The 23973-nt window shown below is 45.6% G+C and overlaps 1 long non-coding RNA gene across 1 annotated transcript; it reads left to right on the top strand.

Annotated features, from left to right (window-relative positions):
* Positions 1 to 1159: 1159 nt before the first annotated feature.
* On the top strand, positions 1160 to 7775 carry LOC140387472 (uncharacterized). Its single transcript, XR_011933879.1, has 2 exons — positions 1160 to 1260; positions 3930 to 7775. It is a non-coding gene; the product is annotated as an uncharacterized lncRNA (long non-coding RNA).
* The last annotated feature ends 16198 nt before the right edge of the window (positions 7776 to 23973 follow it).

Raw genomic sequence — 23973 nt, 5'->3', positions numbered from 1 at the left:
GCTGTGGCCCAGTGGGTAGCACACTTGCTTCTGGGTTATAAGGTCCTGGGTTCAAGACCCATTCCAGCACTTTAGCACAACAATCCAGACTGGCATTACAGTACTGCTAAGAGGTGCTGCCTTTAGGATGAGATGTTAAAGTAAAGCCCTGTCCATCTATTTATCCCACCACGCCATTCTGAAAAAGAACAGGGGAGTTACCCTTGTGCCCTTGTCAGTCAACATCACAAAAACTGAATTATCTTTTCATTATCGCCGTGCTATTTATAGGAGCTTCCTGTGCACAATTCGGTTGCTGCGTTTCCTACATTATGACAGTGATCACGCTTCAAAAGCACTTCGTCGGCTAAATGGCGCTTTGAGATGCCTGCTGGTCATAAAAAGTGCCAAATTAATGCAAATCTCTATCTCGTCCTTTGCATTCTCTGAGGCCGGACATTTCGCTGAGCGTTATATTGTACTATTGAACAATTAAATTATCCGAAGAAACAATGTACGTTAATTGTTTGAACTCAATCAGAAAAATGATTGGAATAACTAAATAAAAATAAAAATCAGATAAACAGTACGTAGTTTCATAATTTGAGCAAACATTAAATTGTTTTCTAATCCCTTCAAATTCTTTACTTCTAATTGAGGGACGACTGTAAAATACCTGAAATAAATTGAGAAACAAATAGTGAGATAAGCTGGACTGACCGCAATGATGCATTTTTTGGGAACTTTTATCAAGTAGCAGTGGTCGGCACAATGGGCACAGCGGCACTGTTGTCTCACAGCGCCAGCGGCCCATATTCAATTCTGGCCTTGGATAATTGTCTGTTTGGAGTTCTCCCGGTGGGTTTCCTCCGGGTGCTCTGGTTTTCTCCCACAATCCAAAGATGGTCAGGATAGGTGGATTGGCCACGCTAAATTTCCCCTTGGTGTTCAAAAATGCGCAGGTTGGTTTCTGGGGTTACGGGAGAGGGGGTGGTCTTTCAGATGGTCAGTGCAGACTCGATGGGCCGAATGGCCTCCTCCTGCACTGCAGGGATTCTATGATTCTATGTTTGTGACCTTTCTGTAGCGTGATGGTTGCAGTTTTGTATGAAAAGTAATGTTACGGGTAATTTTCTATGATGCTTTCATTCTTTAACTGTCAAACATTTTTATCACCAGATCCTCAAGTACCTGAGTGCCTGGGACCGTCTCTGTAAGGAAGGCTACAAAGAGAGACTAGTGGAAGAAGCTATGGAGATCTTTCAGAATTCAGAGGAAAAGGTCTGAAGATCTCAAATAATTTTCAAAGTATCATTATCCTTTTTCTTATTCTGTCCTACAGGTATCATGTTGAACATATAAATTATCTAATCTTTTACCCATATTCCATTGCATACTCGGATCTAGAAATTTCTGCTGGTACAAAAAATTGCCAACTTTTAGACAACACTTTATCGGAGGTCGAGGAAATCTCTACTAGTTTTATAACTAATGGATTACTATTGAAGCATAGTCACTCTTGTTATGAAGGCAAATGGTGCACACGGCAAGGTCCCAAAAAGCAAACAAATGAATAGCCAGATCAATCTGATCCTGGTGATACAAAACTAGAGAAAGCTGGAAAACTCAGCAGGTCGGGCAGCATCCGTGGGCAGAGAAAACAGAGTTAACGTTATGAGCCCGCATGGCCGTTCTTCAGAACTGAAGAGAGGGGACAAAATGTGATTATATAAAAGAGGGGATGCAGCAGCTGGAACAGTGATTAGTGGAAGCTGGGAGAGAGATAGAATCTAAACCAAATATTAACAGTTAACTTCAAATTGGTTAACACTTCTACTAAAAAAGCAAAGGTATGGACATGTTGTGCATTTATCTCTTGCTGTTGGTGAATTTTCACACCTGTTTTCTTTAACTTTTGGGGAATAGTGAGGAAGTGGTGGAAGGATTTCCAAGCTGACTATCAGCCCATTGAAACACATTGAATGGTCATTCCGTGGCCAACAGGTCCTGGCATTCGACCCAAACACAGAGCCTCTGGTCCTGCGGTAGAGGCGCTACCCACTGCGCCACAAGGCCTCCGGCATTTATCCATGATCATTAGCGGATATTTTCTACCCTTTAACGAGACTGTGCATGTTATGTTCTGTGATGTGGCCGTGGTAAGGATGCACACAGAGCATCTAGTTTTTTGACTAGTAAGATAGTTTATTAACAAAATGGACACATGGGAAGATAACTAACAAACTATGACACAAACAGTAACAATTAGTGAATTGTCTTGGAGCTACTTCTAATGCGACTGTCCTCTAATATGACTTACTACCAACTGCCGGATCTCTGGAGTCACATGGTGGACCTCTATCTCTACCTGTTGGTCGGATGTCATATCGATAACTATATACATTAATAGATAACTATATACATTACTGTGCACATGTGCACATACTGTTTCACAGTAACTTCATTTGAAGCCTACTTGTGACAATAAGCGTTTTTCAGGTCATTTTCATTTCATAGATCATCATAGAATTTACAGTGCAGAAGGAGGCCATTCGGCCCATCGAGTCTGCACCGGCTCTTGGAAAGAGCACCCTACCCAAGGTCAACACCTCCACCCTATCCCCATAACCCAGTAACCCCACCCAACACTAAGGGCAATTTTGGACACTAAGGGCAATTTATCATGGCCAATCCACCTAACCTGCACATCTTTTGGATGGTGGGAGGAAACCGGAGCACCCGGAGGAAACCCACGCACACACGGGGAGGATGTGCAGACTCCGCACAGACAGTGACCCAAGCCGGAATCGAACCTGGGACCCTGGAGCTGTGAAGCAATTGTTCTATCCACAAGGCTACCGTGCACAAGGCACATGCATATCACCACAGTACAGTATTGTTTAAAAGGACTCTTGATCTGTAGAGTTTACTCCATTTTGATCGAATCAATGTTCAGTTTATTGACGTACAATGCGCTTGCATTGAGTTGAATCACCGCAATGAATTTGTACAGTCTCCACCCTTTCAAGAACAGAAGAGTAATTAAGATTAAGAATCAAATCCTCAAAAAGATTGAAAACAAAATACTGTGGACACTGGAAATCTGAAACAGAAATCGAAAGTGCTGGAAAATTTGTGGAGAGAGAAATGGAGTTAAAGAAACAAGTCAAATATGACTCTTTAAAGACGTCATGTTCACCTCAAAAGGATTAGTTTCTTACAAGTTATCAATTGATAGCCCTAAACAGCTGATCTGCTGAGATTTGGCGTGGTATTGTGACGGAAAATTCAGTCCCTTATCTCTTAGCCTCTGTCTCTCACGCACTCTTCTGCCCTCTCTTGCACTTGCGTCATATTGTAGCCTGCTCTCCTTGATCTATCTTAATGTCAAGCTAGGCCTCTGTCCTTGAAATTAGGCTCTTTGAATGTTACCGTATAAAGGTCCAATGCAATTGTGTAAATTTCTTTTGTTGTTTCAATGCTTGAGATGAAGGATAATCGACAAGTGTTCGTCTGCTGATAATTAACGTGCTTGAGGAGCCAGCAGCAGTCTTTCTCTGGAAGTTAAACATGGGGTAGCAAAATGTGAGCGAGCTGAAAGTGATTCAGCTGTGATCATTCTGCAATGTTTATAGAACCAGCTCGATTTTGTTTCTTTATCCCATACGTTGGTGAAATTTCAAAGTCCTTCCTAATGCCAGAGTGTGCAGAATGATGCGATCCAAGATCATTTGAAAGCTGCAAAGTCTCCATAAAAATGAAGCTTGATGGTTCCCTGCGGTCCCTTCTGTTCGCAGCTTAGATCGTGTGATAGCACCACAGTTACTCTTTGTCTGGATTTCATTACCATGCCCTTCAAAGATTTGCAAAACTGATTATCTGAGTTGCTTTTGTTTGCTGCCAAACTTGACTAACTCCCTTTCTCCTGCCTTGCCCCCTTCTGCACACAGGCAACAGAATTCTTGACCTTAATGACACAATTCGACGAGATGGGTTTTCAGCATGAAGATATTAAAGAGGTTCTCCTCGTCCATAACAACCATCGGGAAAAGGCGCTGGAGGAGCTTATGACACGCTCCCGATAGTAGACAAAGCTTCTTTTCTACACTCTTTGCTTTCGCTATTGTGCAATTACATGGTCCAACACTAACCCTCCTCGACATCGCATGTGTTTCTTTTTACCCTTTATGAAGTGTGTAAAGATGGATCTGCCCTTATTGAGAGCACAGTTATATATCTGTACAAAGTAAACCCATTTTCAATATACAAGAGACTCATCCAGTATTTGACACATAGCAGTGCTCTCCCCATCCTGTTCTCTGTTGATACTGGAGAATAATACGGTTCGGTTAATTGTCACTTCAAGTGTTTATTTAAAAGTGTGTTCAATTAGAGAAAACTAAGGCCTTTCCAAGACCGTTAATCTGACAGAACAGAGGGGCTGGTTTAGCACCGTGGGCTAAACAGCTGGCTTGTGAAGCAGAACAAGGCCAGCAGCGCGAGTTCAATTCCCATACCAGCCTCCCCGAACAGGCGCCGGAATGTGGCGACTAGGGGCTTTTCACAGTAACTTCATTTGAAAGCTACTTGTGACAATAAGTATGCTTTCATTTCATTTCATTTCAGAGGCAGCTTATGAGTCAAGAGGTGGTGGTGGGTGAGAGGGAGCTGGGTGTTGTTGAGGATTTGTCGAACCTGATGTGTCTTTACACAATGTGGGCAAAGGGTAGGTATAGATGAGAAGTGGGTGGTGGGGTGGTGGAGGGTGAGAAATAGATCCCTGGGGAACTCCTGACTACAGGAAAGAGAAGCCATTGTGAGATGTTCTCTGGCTATGGCTGGACAAGTTAGATACCTGACTCCTCGCTGGGCTTATAGCTTTAGAAATAAGTTAGAGAGGCCAGGCCTAGCCTTAACCACGGATTCTGTTAGATGTGTGTAGTGTGGTGAATATTCATAAGGAACCACACAGCTGGTTTCCACAGAACTGTCACACCCCCAGGAAAGTTTAAAAATCCTTCTCCTTAATGATTGGACTGGGCAATTTACAGGATTGACTTAAGAGCTCAGCAGTTCTTAAAAGCCGAAAAGAGATTTAAAAAGCAATAATCAGACAGCACCAAATGCCAGAACTGACGTAAAAAATTTGAACTGAATGTAACATTTAGTTTGCTGAAGACTGCAGAAAGGGGTGACCTTTTGAACTGTAACATTTTTAACGCTAATGATGTCCTAAAGACTCCTAAATCTTTAGCTTTGTACGGTAGCTAAGCAGCCAGCAACTTCAAAGAATGGATGTTTTGTAAAAGTGCACAGATTTCCCAGGCTTATTTTGCGATGGTGATGCAGTGCGTGATTATTTAATATTTAACAGTGTCTGCTATGGAGTCGTGGTTATTCTTAGAATGTGGTTGGCCCGAATTCTCTCGAACCAAATATTTTGTTAGCGTTGAGATGCTGGCATTAAAACAAGTAAAATTTGATGAGACATTAGATTAAAAGCTGAACGTATCAAAGCAGCAAGAGGGCTGCCCTGCAGTGGGCACCTGCCCATTAACAACAAATGATTAGTCAGGAAATGGTTACAAAGCTCAATGTCTCAGTTGTGGAACATTATTACAGTAAAGAATCAGAGGCTGATCCATTGCATATAGTATGTTATTACAGTCTGTTTAACTCCTTTGTCTGAATGCTCATCTGATGGACAATTCGCTGGAACTATTGAAGAAGTGGCTGTTAGGCTCATCATCCCTCGCTGTAGGGAAAATGCTGAAAATGCTAATGTGTGCTGGCAATTTCAAAGAGCAAAGAAACGTACAGCACAGGAACAGGCCCTTCGGCCCTCCAAGCCTGCGCCGACCATGCTGCTCGTCTGAACTAAAATCTCCTACACTTCCGGGGTCCGTATCCCTCTATTCCCATCCTATTCATGTATTTGTCAAGATGCCCCTTAAACGTCACTATCGTCCCTGCTTCCACCACCTCCTCCGGCAGCGTGTTCCAGGCACCCACTACCCTCTGCGTAAAAACCTTGCCTCGTACCTCTCCTCTAAACCTTGACCCTCGCACCTTAAACCTGTGCCCCCTAGTAATTGGCCCCTCTACCCTGGGAAAAAGTCTCTGACTATCCACTCTGTCTATGCCCCACATAATTTTGTACACCTCTATCAGGTCGCCCCTCAACCTCCTTCGTTCCAGTGAGAACAAACCGAGTTTGCTCAACATCTCCTCATAGTTAAGCCCTCCATACCAGGCAACATCCTGGTAAATCTCCTCTGCACCGTCTCTAAAGCCTCCACATCCTTTGGAAAAAAGACACCTTGTGGGGTTATTTTACCTTTGGGTGTTGCTGTAAATGAGCAGCATTGAGTCTCAATCAATTACAGCGCTCCATTGTGCCTTTCAGTGACCTCACTGGAAAGGAAACTTGGGCTTGGGCGGAAGGGGAGGGTTCATTGATATCATCCATTTATACTACTGGCGAAAGTAGAGTATCTACCCTCAAGTTCTAATGAAACGCAGGATTCGAACAAAATAAATAGATGCAGGTTAAAGGCCACTAAGCCCTTCGAGCCTGCTTTGCCATCCAATACAAACATGGCTGATCTTCTTGGACTATCTCATATCCTTTAATTCCCCTAGTGTCCAAACAAATCTATTAATTGCTGGTCTTGAATATACTCAGCGAGGGAGCATGCCTTTGAAAAGAGAATTCCAAATCTCTGCCACCCTTTGAGGGAAGATAGTTCGCCTCATTTCAGCCCTACAAGGTAGATCCCTTATTCTGAGACTGTGACCACCTAGTTCTAGACCTGCCAACTGGGGAAATGTCCTCCAGCATCTACCCTATCAAGCCCCTTAACAATTGTATGTTTCAATAAAATCAGCGCACGGTAGCATAGTGGTTAGCACTGTTGCTTCACAGCGCCAGGGACCCGGATTCGATTCCCGGCTTAGGTCACTGTCTGTGCGGAGTGTCCAACATCGCCATAGCTTGCTGACAGTTGTGCAGCTGGCTGGTACTTCTGCCAGGGCTGAGGCAGTAGCGGGGGAGTGGGCTGTGGGGTCGGGGTGGACGGGCACGTAACACCATCGCTAACTGTCCACTGTGAACTTAGGGACACAGGTCATATGGGTAACCCCTAGGCCATCCCCCCTAGGCCATCCCCCCCAGGTGCCCTCTGGCCCCAGCCGACCCATCAGCGGGATGGGCGCGCTTCAGCGCAACTAGTGCCATCTTGTTGGATGGGAGGAGCGTGTGTAATGTGTATATGCAGCTGCAACTGGTCAGCCTCCCGAGTGTCAATCACAGATCCGGCGAATCCCACACCATTTCCTATTGGAGCTAGTCCCTTAACGGTTGCTGAAGCGGTCCAGGTGCGGCGCCAGTTTTGCTGTCGTGAAAGTCCGCAAATCCTGCCCCAACATCAACAAGTCTCAGGAACAGAGAATCCAGCTGCTGATGTCCTGCTGGAGGCTCACTTCTTCCTTCTGGATCTATCAGACCTGTTTCGTTTGTATCTGATGTACATTCCATACAAAGTGTTTCAAATGTGTTTATCTTGTACTGTTATGAATTAGCTTGTCTTTCCCTGCAATCTGCTTGTATAAATGTTTATAGCGACTCATGAACTTAAGTTCACCATGTAGATTTATTTTAATACTTCCTCAGTCTGGAACTTGATATTGTCCAAAATATGTTGACGAGGAAATCTGCTCCATAGCCTTATGCTTTTGGAATTCTGAACATAAAGAAAACACATGTATCAATAGAAATAAAGATTGTTTAAAAATGTTATGATATGTTCTTCCTTCATATCTTCAGACTGATTCTTGATTGCAGCTGCAAACTGATCTGCCCTGAAGATAAATGTGTTCTTATTTTGGGCAAGACTGTTGTGTGGACAGGACAGTGGTCCTCAGCATCTCGATTGGGTGGGGAGGGGGGGGGAGGGGCCAGTGGCCGCATATCCGATTGTTGCCCAGTGTCTCTTTGCTGGAATGTGTAAACTTGCCACATCAAGCTCGGCTGTGACAGGCCTCAAAGAATATGCTAGCCCATAGTTTTACAGAGTCCAAGAGAGCCCCTGATACCCCATGTACCAAACCCCAGAAAGCCTTCAGAGCAGGAAGGAATCAAAGGGGAGAGTAATTGTTTGTTAATAAGGACACCATTTTGCAGTCAAAGTGGCCTGTTTAGGTATTTTCTTACAACTGTGAGCCTGAAAATACAAAAGGAGTCTTTCATTGAATTGTGAATCTCAGATAAACAAAGGTGTACCTTTGTCACAACAGTCCTGTTAGATTAACAGTTACTTTTTTAAAACAAATTCCAATTAAGGGGCAATTTAGTGTGGCCAATTCACCTATCCTGCTTGTCTTTTGGGTTGTGGGAGTGAGATCCCCGCAGACACGGGGAGAATGTGCAAACTCCATGAAGTGTTGGGTGCTCTGCCACACAGATGAACCAACACGGTTGTGAATGGTACAACGCAGTTTTATTTCAATCATCTATTTACATTGGTAAACTGTTTACTGAGGTTCGATCATGACCCTTGTGGTGGCACTCAGCACATGGTGGATGTCTGAGTGGCCTGCAATGAGCTCTGTGCCCTGAGCCGTCTCCTGCTCGAGTGCCCAGGAAGTGTCGTGTTCCCTGTTTTATACTGTGTATGCTCTTGCCTGTGATTGGCTGTCATGTTGTGTGTGTTGATTGGTCCGTTGATCTGTCCATCAGTATGTATGTGCTATGATGTGTACCTGAATATCATGACACTCCACACAGACAGTGGCCCGGGGCCAGGGTCGAACTCGGGCCCTCGGTGCCGTGAGGCAGCAGTGTTAATCACTGCACCACCACACCGCCCCAGTTTAACAGTTACATCATCGATGGTTACATTGCGTCACTAAAAAGCACAGGGATAGGAGAGAAAGGATCTGAGTGCATTGTTTATCCTGGGCTGTTGATTCTATGGACTGTTCATTGTTAAGGCTATAAAAACCTAATATTTGATTAGGCTATTCAGGCCATTTGGGTTTTAAATCCTTTACAGCATAGATTAGTGTACTGGCACTTTGTAATATTAATGATTAAGGGGCTGTGTACTCTGTACGTCTATTTCATTTAGATATAACATTATTGAGGCTGTGTGTATTCCAAATCCCTCAAACCTGTAGGTTTGACTGCAAGAATTTGGCAGACATTACTGAGGTGAAATTTCTAAGTTGTTGACAAATTTAAGATTTTCTGCTGCATGTCCGAGAACATTTATTTTAGAAAACCAGGAGCACAGCACTGTGTAGAAAGACCAGCTTCAAAGTAAAGATTGAAACGCATCGCTATCAAAGCCCATCTGTTTCCAGATATCCAGGAGACAAAGTTCAGAAGGCCCTCTCTCCAATAATAATGGCTGCAGCTTCTCAGATGCAGTGCTTTCCACAGGATGAAAATACTCTGGGAACTTCAGGACAAACTCCCTCGACGTTGTATTGTGAACGTGCCAACTATTCCCTGGATAATTAGATGCAGATACATCCACTAATGGCAGGATGCAGAGCATTTGGCGAAAATGCTTTAACCCTTACTGCGCTGAGTGCATATCAACTCCACGCTGTCGTATATAGAGTGCAACCTGCCTGATGCTGGATCAGCAGCTATTTTAACCAATGGGGGTGGAACTCTCACTGTGCCATATGGCCAGGGACTCTATAATTAGGTGTGACCTGTACTCACCGAATAAACTGTGATTCCATACAATAACCACATTTAACCTCTGCTCTGTTGAATAATTAGGAGCTCTAGTCTATACAGTTACCACTGAGGACCCCCACTCGTGCTGGATAAGCAGAACTGTGTAGTCACAATGAATAGACCACTTGTGCATTTGTACGTTTTTGTGGAATATCTGTGCAAGATATGTTCATATCAAGAAGTTGCAATTTTGGTCCCCAGAGTCACCATCAAGCACACCCAGGTCAGGTATAAGACTGGCACAGGGCAGCACGGTGGCGCAGTGGATTAGCTCTGCTGCCTCATGGCGCCGAGGTCCCAGGTTCGATTCTGGGTCACTGTCTGTGTGGAGTTTGCACATTCTCCCCGTGTTCTCGTGCATGTTCTCAGACTTTTGTATCTCCTGCCCGATGGAAGAAGTTGGAAGAGTGAGTAAGCCGGGTGGGAGGGGTCTTTGATTACACTGCCCACATTCCCCAGGCAGCGGGAGGTGTAGATAGAGTCAATGGATAGGATGCAGGTTTGTGTGATGGACTGGGTGGTGTTCACAACTCTCTGAAGTTTCTCCTCCACTTAATATATCACCCATTAACAAACAGTGTAGGGCAGCATGGTGGCGCAGTGGTTCGCACTGCTGCCTCACGGCGTCGAGGTCCCAGGTTCAATCCCGGCTCTGGGCCACTGTCCATGTGGAGTTTGCACATTCTCCCCGTGTTTGCATAGGTTTCGTCCCCACAACACAAAGATGTGTAGGGTAGGTGGATTGACCATGCTAAAATTGCTCTTAATTGGAAAAAATTAATTGGGCACTCTAAATGTATTTTAAAAACACAATCAGTGTACCCTCAAATCATGCTGCCAGTTTAAAAAAAAGTAAATATTGAAAGCCATGGCCTGCAGTGATGGGCCAGTAGTATAGGGCATCACATTACCCAGCTATGGCTGATGTGTGGCATGGTAGCACAGTGGTTAGCACTGTTGCTTCACAGCGCCAGGGTCCCAAGTTCGATTCCCGGCTTGTGTCACTGTCTGGGTGGAGTCTGCATGTTCTCCCCGTGTCTGCGTGGGTTTCCTCCAGGTGCTCCGGTTTCCTCTCACAAGTTAGGTGAATTAGACATTCTGAATTCTCCCTCTGTGTACCCGAACAGGCGACTAGGGGATTTTCACAGTAACTTCATTGCAGTGTTAATGTAAGCCTACATGTGACACTAATAAAGATTATTATTAAGGAGATTTAAAAAGCACGGGAGATTTAAAAAGCGCAGGAGCTGCGAGTCAGAGCGGAGATTTTAAAAGATCGCGGCCTAGTTTCGGGAGCCGTTCAGAGGAGGGGGAGCAATCTCTGTCAGGGAGAGAACCTGAGAACATCTAAGACACTCAGAAGGTAAGAAGGTAAGTAAGTGATTTTTACTCATTTTTACTTTTATACCTTTTTCAAATTGTGTGTGTCGGGGGGAAACTGAAGTGACATCACAGAAAAGCTGTGACCTGAGTGGCTGGTTGGGAATCTACACTAAATTAAAAAAATTAAGCATTGGTAACTAATTAAACATAATTACTTAATTATAATTTAGAGGGGTATCTAAGCCAGAGATCGGAGAGTACTATATTTAGCTTTCGCATTTATATTAGAAATCTAGTGCTAGGAAACAGATAGTTAACAGTAACTTTAAAAAAATAAAGAAAATATATAAAAATGTTTTAAAAAAAAAACGTTTAATTTTAATTAATTGACGCAATGTCAGTTAGAGGGGTGCAGTGCTCTGACTGTGAGATGTGGCAGGTCCGGGAGGCTTCCAGCGTCCCGGATGGCTTCATCTGCTGAAAGTGCACCCAACTGGAGCTCCTCACAGACCGCATGGTTCGGTTGGAGCAGCAATTGGATGCACTTAGGAGCATGCAGGTGGCGGAAAGCGTCATAGATCGCAGTTATATAAATGTGGTCACACCCAAGGTGCAGGCAGAGAAATGGGTGACCACCAGAAAGGGCAGGCAGTCAGTGCAGGAATCCCCTGTGGTTGTCCCCCTCGCGAACAGGTATACCCCTTTGGATACTGTCGGGGGGGACAGCCTATCAGGGGAAAACAACAGCAGCAGCCAGAGCAGTGGCACCACGGCTGGCTCTGATGTTCAGAAGGGAGGGTCAAAGTGCAGAAGAGCAATAGTAATAGGGGACTCTATAGTCAGGGGCACAGATAGGCGCTTCTGTGGATGTGAAAGAGACTCCAGGATGGTATGTTGCCTCCCTGGTGCCAGGGTCCAGGATGTCTCCGAACGGGTAGAGGGCATCCTGAAGGGGGAGGGCAAACAGGCAGAGGTCGTTGTACATATTGGTACTAACGACATAGGCAGGAAGGGGCATGAGGCCCTGCAGCAGGAGTTCAGGGAGCTAGGCAGAAAGTTAAAAGACAGGACCTCTAGGGTTGTAATCTCGGGATTACTCCCTGTGCCACGTGTCAGTGAGGCTAGAAATAGGAAGATAGAGGAGCTAAACACGTGGCTAAACAGCTGGTGTAGGAGGGAGGGTTTCCATTATCTGGACCACTGGGAGCTCTTCCGGGGCAGGTGTGACCTATATAAGAAGGACGGGTTGCATCTAAACTGGAGAGGCATAAATATCCTGGCCGTGAGGTTTGCTAGTGTCACATGGGAGGGTTTAAACTAGTATGGCAGGGGGGTGGGCAGGGGAGCAATAAGTCAGAAGGTGAGAGCATTGAGGGAGAACTAGGGAATAGGGACAGTGGGGCTCTGAGGCAGAGCAGACAGGGAGAAGTTGCTGAACACAGCGGGTCTGGTGGCCTGAAGTGCATATGTTTTAATGCAAGAAGTATTACGGGTAAGGCAGATGAACTTAGAGCTTGGATTAGTACTTGGAACTATGATGTTGTTGCCATTACAGAGACCTGGCTGAGGGAAGGGCAGGATTGGCAGCTAAACGTTCCAGGATTTAGATGTTTCAGGCGGGATAGAGGGGGATGTAAAAGGGGTGGCGGAGTTGCGTTACTGGTTAGGGAGAATATCACAGCTGTACTGCGGGAGGACACCTCAGAGGGTAGTGAGGCTATATGGGTAGAGATCAGGAATAAGAAGGGTGCAGTCACAATGTTGGGGGTTTACTACAGGCCTCCCAACAGCCAGCGGGAGATAGAGGAGCAGATAGGTAGACAGATTTTGGAAAAGAGTAAAAACAACAGGGTTGTGGTGATGGGAGACTTCAACTTCCCCAATATTGACTGGGACTCACTTAGTGCCAGGGGCTTAGACGGGGCGGAGTTTGTAAGGAGCATCCAGGAGGGCTTCTTAAAACAATATGTAGACAGTCCAACTAGGGAAGGGGCGGTACTGGACCTGGTATTGGGGAATGAGCCCGGCCAGGTGGTAGATGTTTCAGTAGGGGAGCATTTCGGGAACAGTGACCACAATTCAGTAAGTTTTAAAGTGCTGGTGGACAAGGATAAGAGTGGTCCTAGGATGAATGTGCTAAATTGGGAGAAGGCTAATTATAACAATATTAGGTGGGAACTGAAGAACATAGATTGGGGGCGGATGTTTGAGGGCAAATCAACATCTGACATGTGGGAGGCTTTCAAGTGTCAGTTGAAAGGAATCCAGGACCGGCATGTTCCTGTGAGGAAGAAGGATAAATACGGCAATTTTCGGGAACCTTGGAAAACGTGAGATATTGTAGGCCTCGTCAAAAAGAAAAAGGAGGCATTTGTCAGGGCTAAAAGGCTGGGTACAGACGAAGCCTGTGTGGAATATAAGGAAAGTAGGAGGGAACTTAAGCAAGGAGTCAGGAGGGCTAGAAGGGGTCACGAAAAGTCATTGGCAAATAGGGTTAAGGAAAATCCCAAGGCTTTTTACACGTACATAAAAAGCAAGAGGGTAGCCAGGGAAAGGGTTGGCCCACTGAAGGATAGGCAAGGGAATCTATGTGTGGAGCCAGAGGAAATGGGCGAGGTACAAAATGAATACTTTGCATCAGTATTCACCAAAGAGAAGGAATTGGTAGATGTTGAATCTGGAGAAGGGTGTGTAGATAGCCTGGGTCACATTGAGATCCAAAAAGACGAGGTGTTGGGTGTCTTAAAAAATATTAAGGTAGATAAGTCCCCAGGGCCTGATGGGATCTACCCCAGAATACTGAAGGAGGCTGGAGAGGAAATTGCTGAGGCCTTGACAGAAATCTTTGGATCCTCACTGTCTTCAGGTGATGTCCCGGAGGACTGGAGAATAGCCAATGTTGTTCCTCTGTTTAAGAAGGGTAGCAAGGATAATCCCGGGAACTACAGGCCGGTGAACCTTACTTCAGTGGTAGGGAAATTACTGGAGAGAATTCTTCGAGACAGGATCTACTCCCATTTGGAAGCAAATGGACGTATTAGTGAGAGGCAGCATGGTTTTGTGAAGGGGAGGTCGTGTCTCACTAACTTGCTAGAGTTTTTCGAGGAGGTCACTAAGATGATTGATGCAGGTAGGGCAGTGGATGTTGTCTATATGGACTTTAGTAAGGCCTTTGACAAGGTCCCTCATGGTAGACTGGTACAAAAGGTGAAGTCACACGGGATCAGGGGTGAGCTGGCAAGGTGGATACAGAACTGGCAGAGAGTAGCAATGGAAGGATGCTTTTCTAATTGGAGGGCTGTGACCAGTGGTGTTCCACAGGGATCAGTGCTGGGACCTTTACTGTTTGTAGTATATATAAATGATTTGGAGGAAAATGTAACTGGTCTGATTAGTAAGTTTGCAGACGACACAAAGGTTGGTGGAATTGCGGATAGCGATGAGGACTGTCAGAGGATACAGCAGGATTTAGATTGTTTGGAGACTTGGGCGGAGTGATGGCAGATGGAGTTTAACCCGGACAAATGTGAGGTAATGCATTTTGGAAGGTCTAATGCAGGTAGGGAATATACAGTGAATGGTAGAACCCTCAAGAGTATTGAAAGTCAAAGAGATCTAGGAGTACAGGTACACAGGTCACTGAAAGGGGCAACACAGGTGGAGAAGGTAGTCAAGAAGGCATACGGCATGCTTGCCTTCATTGGCCGGGGCATTGAGTATAAGAATTGGCAAGTCATGTTGCAGCTGTATAGAACATTAGTTAGGCCACACTTGGAGTATAGTGTTCAATTCTGGTCGCCACACTACCAGAAGGATGTGGAGGCTTTAGAGAGGGTGCAGAAGAGATTTACCAGAATGTTGCCTGGTATGGAGGGCATTAGCTATGAGGAGCGGTTGAATAAACTTGGTTTTTTCTCACTGGAACGAAGGAGGTTGAGGGGTGACCTGATAGAGGTCTACAAAATTATGAGGGGCATAGACAGAGTGGATAGTCAGAGGCTTTTCCCCGGGGTATAGGGGTCAATTAGTAGGGGGCATAGATATAAGGTGAGGGGCAGGGTTTAGAGTAGATGTACGAGGCAAGTTTTTTACGCAGAGGGTAGTGGGTGCCTGGAACTCGCTACCGGAGGAGGTGGTGGAAGCAGGGACGATAGTGACATTTAAGGGGCATCTTGACAAATACATGAATAGGATGGGAATAGAGGGATACGGACCCAGGAAGTGTAGAAGATTGTAGTTTAGTCGGGCAGCATGGTCGGCACGGGCTTGGAGGGCCGAAGGGCCTGTTCCTGTGCTGTACATTTCTTTGTTCTCTTTGTTCTATATACAACCAGTGTTTGCATAAACATGTGTTCTTCTTCAAATGAGATAGGGAAATGCCAAGCAAGGAATCCAGCTGCATCATTTGTATGGAATATGTCACCGTGAGATCTTTGTCCAGAGGTTAGATTGTGCATAAATTGGGGCAAGATTGCGGTGCTGTGAATGCTGCTTGCGTTAAATGCGGCAGCCAAATATTTCGCAGAGGTTTTTTTCCACAGAGTTGAACATCTGGCTTCTCAACACATCTGGGAACCGTTACTTCAAAGATCTTTGCCACCGATATCTCACTTTGAAGATTAAAAATCAAAAGCATCACACCAGCCTTTGGAACTGGTGATGGTGGTGATCAGCTCAAAGACCATTTTAACCCATATATAAAGTTGTCGGTAGCAATAACGAACGGTAAGAGAAGACCCTGTAAAAGATACCTGCTCTAACAGCGTGGCTCAACTCCCTGTCAGTGTCGATATGGGGAACAGGAGTGTTATGTCCCAAAGGGTCTATTCCTCAGGCTATTCACAGCTGTCACCAGAGTAGTGGAGGGAGGGGAACAAAGTGAGACCTGTGCAATTAGGATCATCCACTAAATCTGCACTAAAAGGGAAAGAAAAGGAACAAACAACATAATTTTAAGGAGGCACAGATCCATAAAGGAACTTTAAAAAAGTTATACCGGATTTTATTTCTGACCCCATCCATCAAAAGATGTGGCCAAGAAAAAGCAAAGTATGTTGGATAGCTATTAGTGCCATTATTGGCAATTATGGTAATGATACGCTGCATATTTGAGTTGGTCCCGAAGATATTTAACAAAGTGTTCTTTTACATAACTGCTTCCATTTTAATTTGGAGAGTTATGTTTTCAATTAGAAGTGACTGCAACCATAGAAACTAGAATTCCACCCCAACGACATACACATATACATAGCCTCATCGTCAGTACACTTTAATTTATGGTTTGCCATAACTCAACTTCTGCAGAATTGGTGCCGGTAAAGGTTACAGATTATGTCAGGCTGGCTGTGTCTCAGAGGAATTTTATTATTGGCTCCAACAGCAAACATTCAGTGAGCGCTATCTATCAGCACAGGCAGGATTCATATCTGTTAACGTCACCATACTCTGCAAATGTGCATCCAGTTTTTGGAAACATGTTGTGCAGGAGACGGAGATAAAAAATACATTTTCTTTTTCATGCAACACGCAAAGTGCTAAACACTGTTCTTTACAAATATCCTTCAAGCCATCAGAGCCAGGCTCAATGTTTGAAATAAAAGTTCCAATTGAACATTCTCTTCATTCAATGTGTTTCCAATGGAGAGGTTGTCATGAGATGATTTAAAATTGGGATCTTTTCCAACCGAGCACAGATCTACCCTGGCATCGAGTTCCCCTTCCCAAAGACCGTATATTGGTAGCCAACCTGGAGCAACTGCTCCCCAAAAGCCGACATAGTGGCACGGTGGAAGAGTGGTTAGCACTGCTGCCTCACAGCGCCGGGGCGCTGTGTTCAATTCCAGCCTTTGGTGTCTCTCTGTGTGGAGTTTGAACTTTCTCCCTGTGTCTGCGTGCGTTTCCTCCCACAGTCCAAAGATGTGCGGGCTAGGTGGATTGGCCATGATAAAATTGCCCCTTAGTGTCCAGGGATGTACAGGTTAGGTGGGGTTATGGGGATAGGGCAGGAGAATGGACCTAGATAGGGTGCTCTTTCAGAGGGTCGACGCAGATTGATGGACCGAATGGCTTTCTTCTGCACTGTAGAGATTCTATGATTCTACGACACCCAAGAATCTGACAATTCTTCTTTTACCCTCCCTGTTCATGCTGATTTGGATTTGGGGTTTGTTTATTGGATTTGGATTTGTTTATTGTCACATGTACCGAGGTACAGTGAAAAGTACTTTTCTGCGAGTAGCTCAGCAGATCATCAAGTACATGAAAAGAAAAGAAAAGAAAATACATAGTAGGGCAACACAAGGTATGCAATGTAAATACATAACACCAGCATTGGGTGTAGAATACAGGGGTGTAGTGTTAATGAGGTCAGTCCATATGAGGGTCTTCTCCCCTTATTCCAGTTCAAAATGTAGTTCTCCCTTCCCTCTGTTAATTCTGGCACTCCCTTTCACTCCCCCTCAGTTAACACTTTCATTAAAATTAATTTAGAGGATGCACCAGTGCCTTCTGCACAGTAGGGATTCTTTAATTCTATGATGTGAGCATCACTGGTTAGGCCAGCATTTATTGCCCATCCGCAGTTGCCCTTGAGAAGGTGTTGGCGAGCTGCCTTCTTGAACCGCTGCAGAAGTCGGTACACCGATGTAGGTACACCCGCAGTGCTGTTAGGGTGGAATTCCAGGATTTAGACCCAGCAACAGTGAAGGGATGGTGTGTGCTTGGAGGGGAACTTCTAGGTGCCCCCATATGTCTGCTGCCCCTTGTCTTTTTAGGTGATAGTGGTCATGGGTTTGGAAGGTGCTGTCTAACGATTTCTGGTGAGTTCCCACAGGCCATCTTGTAGATGGTACACACGACTGGCACTGTGTATTGATGGTGGAGGGAGTGAATGTTTGTGAATGGGTGCCAGTCAAGTGGGCTGCTTTGTCCTGGATGGTATCATTCTTATAGAGTGTTGTTCTTCCAAGCAATGGAAGGGTATTCCATCAGATTCCTGACTTGTGCCTTGTAGATGGTGGACAGGCTTTGGGGAATCAGAAGGTGTGTTTCTCAACACAGGATCCTAGCTTCTGACCACCTCTGGTAGTCACAGTATTTATATGGCTAGTCCAGTTGGACTCTGGTCGGTGGTAACTCCAGGATGTTGATAGTGGGGGGATTCAGCGATGTCAATGCCATTGAGCATCCAGGGGTGATGGCTAGATTCTCTCTTCTTTGAGATGGTCAGTGCCTGGCACCTGTGTGGTGTGAATGGAGTGGTCTGGATGAGGGGGTTTGTTGGGCCTCGAGGACAGAGATCCAGGCTTTGTAGTTCTGCCAGATCTGCGCAGGTGTTGCTCTGGCCATCTCATTGTCAGGTAGACTTTGCAGACAGAGGAATAGGTTTACAGATGAGTGAACAGCTTTGGGGGCATGTCAATGCTACTATCTTTGTGGAAAATCTTTTCCAAGATGGTTAGATTCAGGGACATCATCACTGTTGACTTCAGGAAGCAAAGCACTGGACACATCCCTGTCTGTATCAACGGGGCCGAGGTGGAGAAGGTTGACAGCTTCAGATTCCTAGGTGTGCACATCACTAACAATCTGTCCTGGTCCACCCACATCGACACTATGACCAAGAAAGCACAACAGCGCATATACATTTTCAGGAAACTAAGGAAATTCGGCATGCCCACATTGATTCTTACCAACTTATACAGATGCACCATAGAAAACATCCTTTCTGGCTACAACACAGCCGGGTATGATAACTGCTCGGCCCACGACTATGAGGAACTACAGAGAGTCGTGAACACCGCCCAGTCCATCACACAAACCCGCCTCCCATCCATTGACTCTGTCTACACCTCTCACTGCCTTGGGAAAGTGGGCAGCATAATCAAAGACCCGTCCCACCCGGCTTATTCAAGAAACAAAAGAACAAAGAAAAGTACAGCACAGGAACAGGCCCTTAGGCCCTCCAAGCCTGCACCGTACATGCTGCCAGTCTAAACTAAAATCTTCTGCACTTCCAGGGCCCGTATCCCTCTATCCCCATCCTATTCATGTATTTGTCAAGATGCCCCTTAAAGGTCACTATCGTCCTTGCTTCCACCACCTCCTCCGGCAGCAAGTTCCAGGCACCCACTACCCTCTGTGTAAAAACCTACCTCGTACATCTCCTCTAAACCTTGCCCCTTGCACCTTAAACCTATGCCCCCTCGTAATTGACCCCTCTACATTGAGAAAATGTCTCTGACTATCCACTCAATCTGTGCCCCTCATAATTTTGTAGACCTCTATCAGGTCGCCCCTCAACGTCCTTCATTCCAGTGAGAACAAACTAAGTTTATTCAACCTCTCCTCATAGCGAATGCCCTCCATACCAGGCAACATCCTGGTAAATCTCTTCCGCACCCTCTCTAAAGCCTCCACGTCCTTCTGGTAGTGTGGCGACCAGAATTGAACACTATACGTGTGGCCTAACTAAGGTTCTATACAGTTGCAACTTGACTTGCCAATCTTTATACTCAATGCCCTGGCCAATGAAGGCAAACATGCCGTATGCCTTCTTGATTACCTTCTCCACTTATGTTGCCCCTTTCAGTGACTTGTGGACCTGTATACCTAGATCTCTCTGACTGTCAATACTCTTGAGGGTTCTACCATTCACTGTAAATTCCCTACCTGTATTAGACCTTCCAAAATGCATTACCTCACATTTGTCCGGATTAAACCCCATCTGCCATCTCTCCGCCCAAGTCTCCAAACGATCTAAATCCTGCTGTCCTCATCGCTATCTGCAATTCCACCAACCTTTCTGTCGTCTGCAAACTTACTAATCAGACCAGTTACAGTTTCCTCCAAATCATTTATATTCACTCTTCCAACTTCTTCCATCAGGCAGGGGATACAAAAGTCTGAGAACACACACAAACAGATTCAAAAACAGTTTCTTTCCCGCTGTTACCAGACTCCTAAATGGTCCTCTTATGGACTGATCTGATTTCTTCACACATCTTCTCTACTGAAGTATACACTCCTGTATACTTCACCCGATGCCTGTGTCTATGTATTTACGTTGTGTATTTTATGTTTGCCCTATGTATTTTCTCTTCATGTATGGAATGAACAGTCTGAACTGTACGCAGAACAATACTTTTCACTGTACCTCGGTACATGTGACAATAAACAAATCCAATCCAATCCAAGGTCTGTCATTCGTGGTCACATCTCCATTGGGCGAGGTAGAATTTGGCACTTTCAGTATAGATATTTAAGCCTACCCTTCCAATTTACTGCAAAAGGCAACAGTGCTGACGTGTTGCAATTTCCCTTCATTTTGCAGAATTGGAATCATACCTGCACTAAAACAGAACGAAATTGGGCAATGAAAACCCAAGAAGACTGACATGAATGAAAAATAATAAAGCAAAAGCCATGTGTAGATCCAATCACTGAACGGAATGCTGATGTTCACACCTTATAATCATCACCACACAAGGGGCAAATACCAGACTGCAGGCCCAAAGACTCTCCTCTCAATGGCTCCTAAAACCAGGCAGCATATACTAAAATGGGTGCCCCTGATTAGTGTCGAGGCAGAAAGCTGGCTGTTAAAACGGACAGGACTTTCTTCTTCTGGACTTGCCGGTGATGATTTTCTGGGGACAGCGGGTGCAGTGGCAGGAAACATGGGCTAGTAAGTGAAGCCGCTGGGTTAACCAAATGGTCCCAATGTTGCCTGTGCTAGCGTGGCCCCTTTAAGGAGGCAAGCTCCATTGACCATGTGACCGGCTCAGGGCCAATCGCATGGGGGTGCATGAACCCGGCCAATGGGGTTTGCACAGGGCCCTGGGATCAGGGAGCTAGAGTAAAGAGCTGTTGTATAATGTTCTGTGCCTGTTGTCTCTTTGCCTTTCATCAATTAAACCCCTTTTGTTACTACTGGAGGCCTCCAGTGTATGTCTCCAGCCACCACATTGGCGACGAGAAAAATATTTGATCAGAGCTGACAGTCATCGTGAAACGAGGAGGGAAGGAAGGAACGGTTGAGAAACAAAGAAGCTCCAGCAAGAGTTGGAATCACTTAAACCATGAGTCGAAATGCCCATCATTGGAAACTAGACCCATTTGACCAAGGGGTTGAGTTATGGAGCCAGTACAATGAACGACTCAATTTCTTCTTGACCACGAACGAGGTCACAGGCGAGGACAAGCAGAAAGTGATACTTCTGATAGTTTGCGGGCCCCAGATCTACAATTTGATAAGGAACCTCATGTTGCTGGAGGCACCCGACTCGAAAGCCTTTGACCAGATAGAGAAATTGGTTAAAGAGCATTACAACTCAAGGCCCTCGATTATTCTCCAACGTTATAAGTTCAACTCTGCAGTGAGGGACCATGAAGAGTCTGTCTCAACTTTCATAGCCAGGCTTCGCAGTCAGACTGAGCACTGAGTTTGGGACCGTGCTCAGCGACACGTTGCATGATCGGCCGGTTTATGGAATCCAGAACCTTAAATCCAGAAGATTCTGGCGGGGACCACAATTACGTTGGAAAAAGCAATATAGGTAGGTCAGGCGACAGAGTGCTCCGAAAAAGGCACCACCAAAGCGTGGGGATAATCCAGCCGGGGATTCGTACTAACCACTGTACCACCGTGCCGCCCAATCAAGCTGGTGCAGTTCTCAGAGTGGGCGCCGCCGATAGTCCCTATCCTTAAACCTGATCAGTAAATAAGGTTTTGTGGGGATTATAAAATGACCATAAACCAAGCTTACCCGGTCGATCGGTATCCAATTCGTCGAATTGAAGACCTCCACGCAAAGCTGGCGGGGGGCATCACATATTCAAAATTGGACCTCAGTCACGTTTATGGATTGCACAGTGACACAGCAGTTAGCCTGCTGCTGCACAGTGCCATGGACAAAAATGTCAGCGACCTTAGGTTCTTTCTCGGTATGGTCAATTACAATGGAAGGTGTATTTCAAATGTAGCCAGAACATTGGCACCATTGCACCTGCTGCTAAGGAAGAATCAGTGGTGGCAATGGAAGGAGCCTCAAAAATAAGCCTTCTGAATTATGAAGCAGGCATTACAGTCTTGAAACCTCTTGGTGCATTTTGATCCAGGGAAACCAATAGTGCGGACATGTGATACTCCCCTTTCAGCATAGAGACTATTTTACCCCACAAAATGGGAGATGGTACAGAATCCATATTGCCTTTGCCTCAAGGACCCTTTCTGAAGTAGAACAAAACTATGCTCAGATTGAGAAGGAGAGCTTCGCGGTTAAACTCGTTGTGAAGAAATTCCACCAGCATGTTTACTGTCGATGGTTCGACACAGTGATTGACCACACGTTTTTGCTGGACTTGTTAAGTGAAGACAAACACACACCACCCATAGTGTAAGGGCCTTTCCTGTTGATTCCCGTGTTTCCTCGCTCTTTATTTTTGCTGTTATAATTTTGGTCCAATGATGCTTAACGGACATATATCTTCAAGCAGGAGAAGTGAGGAATTCAAGAGTCACAAAAGAGAACACTGGTAGCTTTGAACGCTCAGACGTTTTGGCACCCAAGAGATCGGTGGGACTCGGTTCGATTGGTTGGCTGGACACCAATGAAATTGGCAAAAAGGCCGTGTTGTGCCCGATAAGAAGCGGTGATTGGGTCCTGCGTGAGTGGGATGATTTTCAGAGAGCCAGGGGAATCCTGGACGCTCAGAGGAAAGAAGCTGCCCTCTCTCCCCTTGTGGTTTCTCAAAAAAGCTGCATAGCTGTACACAGAATCGGCATGAAGCCAGAGTGAAAACCTCAAACTGGAAGCTTAGATTGAAGTGAAGGAAGGTGGGCTCTAAGACAACTAACTGAAACAAATCCCTTTAATTTATTATTTTACCCCCTCTTCTCCTCTCTGTGTTTGTCTGTCTTGTGTGTGTGTAGAGCAGTGTTTTTCAAACTTTTTTTCCAGGGACCTATTTTGACCAACCGGCCGACCTTCGGAACCCACGCCTGCCGACCTCGCAACCCACGCCGGCCAACATTCACGACCCACCATTTTCTCTTACCTTTAATGCGAGAGGTGAGCCTGCTGGGTTCGCTTATTTGCTGCTGACAAAATGGAGGATTCGCAATCACGCTCAAAGCGTGTGACGTCAGCGTTCGGGGGGCATGACCGGCTCTCTGCCTCGCTTCAGGCAGGAAGATTACAATGACTTTTAAAAAAAATCTTCTCCCGTGTCAGAGCGCTGACATCAGGTGGAGGCGGTGCTTCTCGTGTGGTTCTACACATGCGCACCGATGAGCGGGCATGCATGCACAGTGCGCCCGCAATTTTTTATATGGTCGTCGCTCTTATTTTCAAAGCTGATCGCAGCCGGCATTGTTAAAAGCCGTCTACTGCGGCTGTTGTGCACGAATTCACGCGATCGGGAACGCCACGACGGACGGCTCCGCGACCCTTCCAACATCTGCCCGCGCCCCACCACTTTGAAAATGCCTGGTGTAGAGGGTGGGACAAGTTTAAGTGGGGGGAGGGTGAGGAAATAGATAATAGTCAACCTGTTGTGTTTGCTGCATATTTAATTATAGTTATTGTTAAAAATTAACATAATTGTGTTTCAATTTACAAACTTGGTGACTGCAGTTATTGGGCAGCCAAGGGCTGTTTTTCTAAGAATTAGTTATTAATTTCAATTGTGTTGCAACTCTGGGTCTGATGGGGCTGCAATGGACAACCCAGGGTGTCATAACAATAGACTCAGCGAGGTTGCAGCGTTGGGCCCTGCTGTTGGCGGCACATATGCTGTTCAGCACCGGCCTGAGACACAAATTGTTAATGTGGATGCATTAAGTCGCCTGCCCCTACTGAAGAGCATTGCGACACCACCAGTACCCCAGGAGATCTTTCTAACCTTGAAGTTCCTCGACA

This window comes from Scyliorhinus torazame, chromosome 12 (assembly GCF_047496885.1).
Source record: "Scyliorhinus torazame isolate Kashiwa2021f chromosome 12, sScyTor2.1, whole genome shotgun sequence".
In the NCBI taxonomy this organism is placed as follows: Eukaryota; Metazoa; Chordata; class Chondrichthyes; order Carcharhiniformes; family Scyliorhinidae; genus Scyliorhinus; species Scyliorhinus torazame.
Note: the sequence above shows the minus strand (reverse complement) of the source record. Positions and strands in the feature narration are given on the sequence as shown.